The following is an 8,154-nucleotide window of genomic DNA, read 5'->3' on the forward strand; positions in this document are numbered from 1 at the left end:
TGGTAAGGAACTATTAGAAGCAGAAGAGATGAAGAAGAGGTGGCAAGAGTACACAAAGGATCTATAAAAGAAAGGTCTTAATGACCCAGATAACCATGATGGTGTGGTCACTCATGTAGAGCCGGACATCCTGGAATGCAAAATCAAGTGGGCCTTAGCAAACATTACTATGGACAAAGCTAGCAGAGGTGAAGGCACTTCCAGCTCAGCTATTTTCAAATCCTAAAAGGTGATACTGTTAAAGTGTTGTATTTAGTATGTCAACAAATTTGGAAATGTCAGCAGTGGCCATAGGACTGAAAAAGGTCAGTTTTCATTCCAAACTCAAGGAAGGGCAATGCCAAAGAATGTTCAAACTGCCATACAATTGCACTCATTTCACGTACTAGCAACATTGTGCTCAAAATCCTTCAAGCTAGGCTTTAACAGTATGTAAACCAAGAATTTCCAGAAGTACAAGCTGGGTTTTGAAGAGGCAGAGGAACCAGAGATCAAATTGCCAACATTAATGGAATCATGGAGAAAGCAAGGGAGTTCCTGAAAAAAAATCTACTTCTGCTTCATTGACTATACTAAAGCCTTTGACTGTGTGGATCACAACAAACTGTGGACAGTTCTTAGAGAGATGGGAATATCAGACCATCTTACCTATCTCCTAAGAAACCTGTATGTGGGTCAGAAAAGCAACAGTTAGAACAGAACATGAAACTATGGACTGGTTCAAAATTAAGGAAGGAGTATAACAAGCCTTTATATCATCACCCTGCTCATATGCAGAGTACGTCATGTGAAATGCCAGGCTGGATGAATCACAGGCTGGAGTCAAGATTGCCAGGAGAAATATCAACAACCTCAGATATGCAGATCATAGCAGTCTAATGGCAGAAAGCAAAGAGAACTAAAGAGCCTCTTGATGAGGTTGAAAGAGGAGAGTGAGTAAGCTGGCTTGAAACTCAACATTCAAATAAGTAAGATCATGGCATCTGGTCCCATCACTTCATGGCAAATAGAAGGGGAAAATGTGAAAGCAATGACTGATTTTATTTTCTTGGGCCCCCAAATCACTGCAGATGATAAGTGCAGCCATGAAGATAAAGATGGTTGCTCCTCGGAAGAAAAGCTATGACAAACCTAGACAGCATATTAAAAAGCAGAGATATTTCTTGTTAACAAATGTCTATACAGTCAAAGCTATGGTTTTTCCAGTAGTCTTATATAGATGTGAAAGTTGGAACATAATGAAGGCTGAGCAACAAAGAGTTGATGTTTTCAAATTGTGGTGCTGGAGAATACTCTTGAGAGTCTCTTGGATAGCAAGGAGATCAAACCAGTCAGTCCTAAAGGAAATCAACCCTGAATGAATTTGGAAGGACTGATGCTGAAACTGAAGCTTCAAAGTTTTGGTCACCTGATGTGAAGAGCTGACTCATTGGAAAAAACTCTGATGCTGGGAATGATTGAAGGCAAAAGGAGAACTGGGCAGCAGAGAATGAGATGGTTAGATAGCATCGCCAACTCAAAGGACATGAATTTCAGCAATCTCCAGGACATAGTGGAGGACAGAGGAGCATAGCATTCTGCAATCCATGGGGTTGGACATGAGTTAGCAACTGGAGAACAACAGCAACAGAAATTCTCCACCAACGAGTATGAGAGCTAATATATAGATTCAGTAAATTGCAGGATACAGGATTAATATACAGAAATCTGTTCCTTTTATATACAGAAATAATGAACCATCAGAAAGAGAAAACAAGAAAGCAATCTTACTTAAGATCACATCAGAAAAGGTAAAATACCTAAGAATAAATTTTACTATGGAGGTGAAATACCTATATTCTGAAAACTATAAAACTTTGATGAAGACATTTAACCATAAAGCTCCTAGAAGAAAACATAAGCAGAACACTATTTGACATAAATTTTAGTGATATTTTCTGGATCAGTCTCCTAAGGCAAAATAAACAGAAGGAAAAATAGACAAATGGAATCTAATCAAACTTAGCATAGCACAGGAAACCATTTAGAAAATGAAAAGACAACCCATGGAATGGAAGAATATATTTTGCCAATGATATGACCAATAGGGGGTTAATGCCCAAAATATATAACCAGCTCATAAAAATATTAAAATACCAAAATGTCAAAGAAGCCAAAAGTAAAATTGAAAGTGAAAGTTGCTCAGTCGTGTCCGACTCTTTGTGACCCCATGGACTGTAGCCCGTCAGGTTCCTCTGTCCATGGAGTCCTCCAGGCAAGAATACTGGAGTGGGTAGCCATTCCCTTCTCCAGGGGATCTTCCCAACCCAGGGAAAAAAACAAACAACATTATTAAAAGATGGCAAAAGACCTGAATAGGCATTTTTGCAAAGAAAGCATACAAATGACCAATAGGCACATGGAAAAATACTCAACATCGCTAGTTATCAGAGAAATGCAAATCAATACCACAGTAAAATAATCACATCTGTCAAAATGGCTATCATCAAAAAGAACACAAATAATAAATGTTGATGAGGATGTGGAGAAAAGGGAAACTTACTACACTGTGGGAATGTAAATTGGTGTAGCCACTGTAGAAAACAGTATGGAGTTTTCCTCAAGAAACTAAAAATAGAACTACAATATGACCCAGAAATTCCACTTCTGGGTATATATCAGAAGAAAACAAAAACACTAATTTAAAAATACATGCACTCCATGTATGTACAATGTTCATAGCTGAAGTATTCCCAATAGCCAGGACATGGACACAACCTGAATGTCTATCACCAGGTGAATGGATAAAGAAGAGTTTACACACACACACACACACACACACACACACACACACACACACACACACACACACTCACAATGGGCTACTACTCAGCCATATAAAAAGAATGGAATTCTACTATTTCCAAAAATATGGATGGACCTAGAGAGTATTGCACTTGGTGTAATAAGTCAAAGAAAGACAAATAGCCTGTTATCACTTATGTGTGAAATCTAGAAAATAAAGCAAATGTATATAATAAAACAGAAGCAGAGTCTCAGATATAGAGAACAAAGTAGTGGTTGCCACTGGGGAAAGGGAAAGAGGGAGGGGCAATATAAGGGTGGCAGATTGAAACACAAGCCTCTATGTATAAAACAAATAAGTGACAAGGGTATATTGTATGGCACAGGGAAATATAACCATTATTTTGTAAAAACTTCAATGGAATATCATGTATAAAATTATTGTATACCTGAAACTAAAATAACATTGTAAATCAAGTATGCTTCAATTAAAGATAAAGAAAAACTGGTATAAATCCCTGGGGAGAGGCCTTGGGCCAAGAAAAAGGATAAAGAAGTATAATATCCATCTCCAATTAGGAAATGGTTGTAAAAGTGTTTAGGAACTTAGTTGAGAATTTCACTGAATTGTCAAAAACAGATGTCAATCTTTCAGACTATCCACTTATCAGATACTGAAACATGCCACCCAAATTCAGACGGCCTTTCTTCTTCATTTTAAAACCATATTTATTTATTTGTTTTATTTGGCTGTGTTGGGTCTTAGTTGAGGTGCATGTGCTTAGCAGTTGCAGTGAATGTCTAGTTGCCCCACAGCATATGGGAGCTTAGTTCCCCCACCAGAGATTGAACATGTGTCCTCTGCATTGGAAGGCAGACTCTTAAGCACTGGACCACCAGGGAAGTCCTGGCCTTTCTTCTTTAGTAGGAGAATATATACTCTATGATAAAAACCTGTACTTTCACTCATTCATATCTATATTCACTGAATGAATATTTATTAACTACATGCTAAGTCAGTTCTCAGTGTGGAGGACACAGATGAGAACAATACTTGTAGTGTTCCTGTACTCATGGAATTTACAGTCAAGTAGGGAAGATAGATAGTATGTAGACAACCTCAAAAGATAAATATTTCAAATTGTAATGGAGTGCTATGAGAAAAATTATGGACCCCCAGGGAGCATAATTCAGGGGGAGAGAAAGGTGTGATTTGTTGTTGTTGTCCAGTTGCTAAGTTGCATCTGACTCTTTGTGACCTCATGGACTGCAGCATATGAAGTTCCCCTGTTCTTCACTATCTCCCAGAATCTGCTCAAATTCATGTCCATTCAGTCGGTGATCCCATCCAACCATCTCATTCTCTGCTGCCCCCTTCTCCTCCTGCCCTCAGTCTTCCCCAGCATCAGGGTCTTTTCCAATAAGTCAGCTCTTCACATCAGGTGGCCAAAGTATTGAAGCTTTAGCTTTAGCATCAGTCCTTCCAATGAGTATTCAGGGTTGATTTCCTTTAGGACTAACTGGTTTGATCTCCTTGCTGTCCAAGGGACCCTCAAGAATCTTCTCCAGCACCACAGTTCAAAAGCATCATTTCTTCAACACTCAGCCTTCCTTATGGCCCAACACTCACATTTGTACATGACTACTGGAAAAACCATAGCTTTGACTATATGGACGTTGGCAAAGTGATGTCTCTGCTTTTTAACATGCTGTCTAGGTTTGTTATAGCTTTCCTTCTGAGGAGCAAACATTTTTTAATTTCATGGCTTCAGTCACCATCCACAGTGATTTTGGAGCTCAAGGAAATAAAGCCTCTCACTGTTTCCATTGTTTCCCCTTCTATTTGCCATGAAGTGATGGGACAGGATGCCATGATTTCAGTTCTTTGAATGTTGAGTTTTAAGCTAGCTTTTCATTCTCCTCTTTCACCCTCATCAGAGGCTCTTTAGTTCCTCTTCACTTTCTGCCATTAGGGTGGTGTTATCTGCATATCCGAGGTTGTTGTTACTTCTCCTAGCAATCTTGATTCCAGCTTGTGAGTCAACCAGCCCAGCATTCCATATGATGTACTCCGCATATAAGTTAAATAAGCAGGGTGATGATATACAGCCTTGATATACTCCTTTCCCAATTTTGAACCAGTTTTTTGTTCCATGTCCAGTTCTAACTGTTGCTTCTTGACCCATATACAGGTTTCTCAGGAAACAGGTGAGGTGGCTTTGTACTCCCATCTGTTTAAGAATTTTCCAGTTTTTTGTGATCCACACAGTCAAAGGCTTTAGCATAGTCATTGAAGCAGAAGCAGATGTGAAGTGTGTGATGGAAGAGCCAATTTAGTCAGATGGGTTCAGGAAGATTTATGCAAGGAAACGACATTCAAGTTGGGACATAAAGGTTAAGTAGGAGTTCATCAGGTAAAAAATTCATGGAAAGGATGTTCCAGGAAAGAGGTTTCATAAATATAAAGAGTTTGAGGCAAAAACAAAATAAAACCCACCCAGGTGTTCTGAAAGAATTGAAAGAAGGCAAGTTTGGCATGAACACAGAACATAAAATGAGGCCAGAGAATTCAGCAGGGATCAAACCATACAGCCACCATTTAGACTATAACAATTATTTTGTATTTGGGAAAGGAAGGTCTCAAGAATAGTTGAATTCTGGTATGCATCACTGGAGGAATGGTGGTCTTTTTAGCAAATTTGAAAAAGAGGGAAGATGAGTTTGGTTTTGGATGAGTTTGATTTCAGATGCACATTAAGTAAATGATTGATATATTATTTTGAAGTTTAAAAGTGAAGTCTAGAAGTACTGGGAGTTGTTGGCATATATGTTATTATTGATGACATGGGGATGGTTGAGTTCATCTGGAGGAGAAAGCACAGTATAAGAAAAGGCAAGGGTCTAGAGTGAAACTTAGATGATTCCAACATCGTGATATAGAGTAGAGGTTAAGAGGGTAAAAGAGGCAGGAAGAGAGCCAGGAGAAGGCTGAACTCAGAAGCTAAATAAAAAGTTTCAAGAAGGAAGTGATGAACTATATTGAATTATGCACTGTATTGAATTAAGAAAAGAATATGAGAACAAACAAGTGACCATCAGATTTAGCATTGAAGTTATTGATAACCTTAGTGAGAGCTGTATTTGGTCAAGTAATGGTAGCATTAACCTGATTGTATCAGGGTGGGGAGTGAGTAGGAGGTGAGACAATAAACAAATGAGACTAGAAATACCTTTCAGAAGTGTGGTTGCAAAGGAGGAAAAAGAGATAAAGTGATAGCTAGAGGAATGTGTGGGATCCAGGAAGTTTTTTTTTTTTTTTTTTTTTTTAATGGGCGATGCTGTTTTTCTTAATGGGAGAAACTCATAACTGCTGATGGGAAAGTATCATGTACCAACTCTATTTTTCAGCTCCAAGGACCATAAATTAGTCAAGGTCAGGTCATAGATAGAATGCTTGGGCCCACTGCCAACAAAAGCAGAATCCCTTGGGGTGTCCTGAGCAGACACAACTGTACTGCTCTCAGCTACTTTTAAGTAAGCTGTAGTTTAATTTTTTCTGATGACCCTTATAAAAGAAGCGGGATTTTCTGGTAACTTTTATAGGCTAAGGACCTGTTTATACATTTGGTTGATATCTTGAAGCTGTCTTTAGTTTTTCTCAACATTACCCACACTGTGACTACTTGAGTAACCTTTCTAAAACATACATCTGATCATCTCACTGTCCTGCTTAATGTCTTTCAACTGTTCTCCACTACCTTCAAGATAAAGTCCTAAACTCCTCAGAATGAAAAGCAAGGCGCTTTCTGATCTGACCTGTAACTATTTCTCGTGTCTCATCTATATTCTCATGCACATTTGCATCCTACATGTCTGCTAAGTTGCTTCAGTTGTGTCTGATTCTTTGTGACCCCATGGACTGTAGATTACCAGGCTCCTCTGTCCATGGGATTCTCCAAGCAAGAATACTGGAGTGGGTTGCCATTCCCTCCTCCAGGGGATCTTCCCAACACAAGGATTAAACCTGTGTCTCCTGCATTGCAGGCAGATTCCTTACTGCTGAGCCACCAGGGAAGACCCACATTTGCATCCTACACTTCATTTAAGTTCAAGAACTTACAGTTCTTAGAATCAGGCAAGCTATCCCTTAAACCACCCCCCCATATTTTCTCATGCTGTTCCCCTTGCCTAGAATGTCTTAAGCTGAGGTGTGCGACCAAAAAAAAAAAAAAAAAGTTAAATGAATAAGTAAGTGAATGAATGTGTTTGCCTCAGTTTCCTTGGCCATTTTTGAGAGTGGCTACATGGCTGTACATGGTCATAAGTAGGGTATTTATTGGGGGAAATCAGAGCATATTAACATGGTAGAATTTCAAGATATCACTGAGTTCCTCACTGTATTAAACCATCACTCCTATTAGCTTCCCTAGTGGCTCAGACAGTAACGAAACTGCCTGCAATGCAGAAGACCTGGGTTCAATCTCTGGGTGGGGAAGACCCCCTGGAAAAGGGAATGGAAACTTACTCCAGTATTCTTGCCTGGAAAATCCCATGGACAGAGGATCCTGGGGGGCCCCAATCCATGGGGTCGCAAGGATTTGGACACGACTGAGCGACTAACACTCATTCACTCGCCTGTTAGCTTATCACTGGAACTTATCCCATGAGTTTTATTTCCCTGAGCAAGGGTTTGGTATTACTCAAAGTCTCTGAGGAAAGGAGGAGTGCTAAAAAAGAAAAAGGGGGGCAGAAAGAGAAATTGAAAGTGGAAGGGAGCTGATAGGGAAAGTTAATAGTACCACTTTGCCCAGAACTGATGGTGTGATGACACTGGAGCAGAAACAAGCCAATCTGAAATATAACCGAGGGCAGGGGGAAAAAATGACTTAAAGCCTAAAACAAACTTTGAGCAATTTTAATTATCCTGTTGTTGACCTAGAAAAGGCAGATTGAATCATGTATACTCCCAATCCCATATGCCCAGGGTAGAGAACTAAGTGGGATGTAGCAGGGAGTTGGGGCCATTTCCAGAGATAGATCATTTTCAGTAGACTCCTTGGGCTTGAGAAGGACAAACATGGGTGGATTAGGATCCCCTAGCATAAACCACTCCAATACTCTTGCCTGGAAAATCCCATGGACGAAGGGCCTGGTGGGCTGCAGTCCATGGGGTCGCTAAGAGTTGGACATGACTGAGTGACTTCACTTTCACTTTTCACTTTCATGCATTGGAGAAGGACATGGCAACCCACTCCAGTGTTCTTTCCTGGAGAATCCCAGGGAAGGGGGAGCCTGGTGGGCTGCCGTCTATGGGGTCACACAGAGTCAGACACGACTGAAGCGACTTAGCAGCAGCAGCAGCATAAACCA

Source organism: Capra hircus (genome assembly GCF_001704415.2).
Source record: "Capra hircus breed San Clemente chromosome X unlocalized genomic scaffold, ASM170441v1, whole genome shotgun sequence".
NCBI classification, from domain to species: domain Eukaryota; kingdom Metazoa; phylum Chordata; class Mammalia; order Artiodactyla; family Bovidae; genus Capra; species Capra hircus.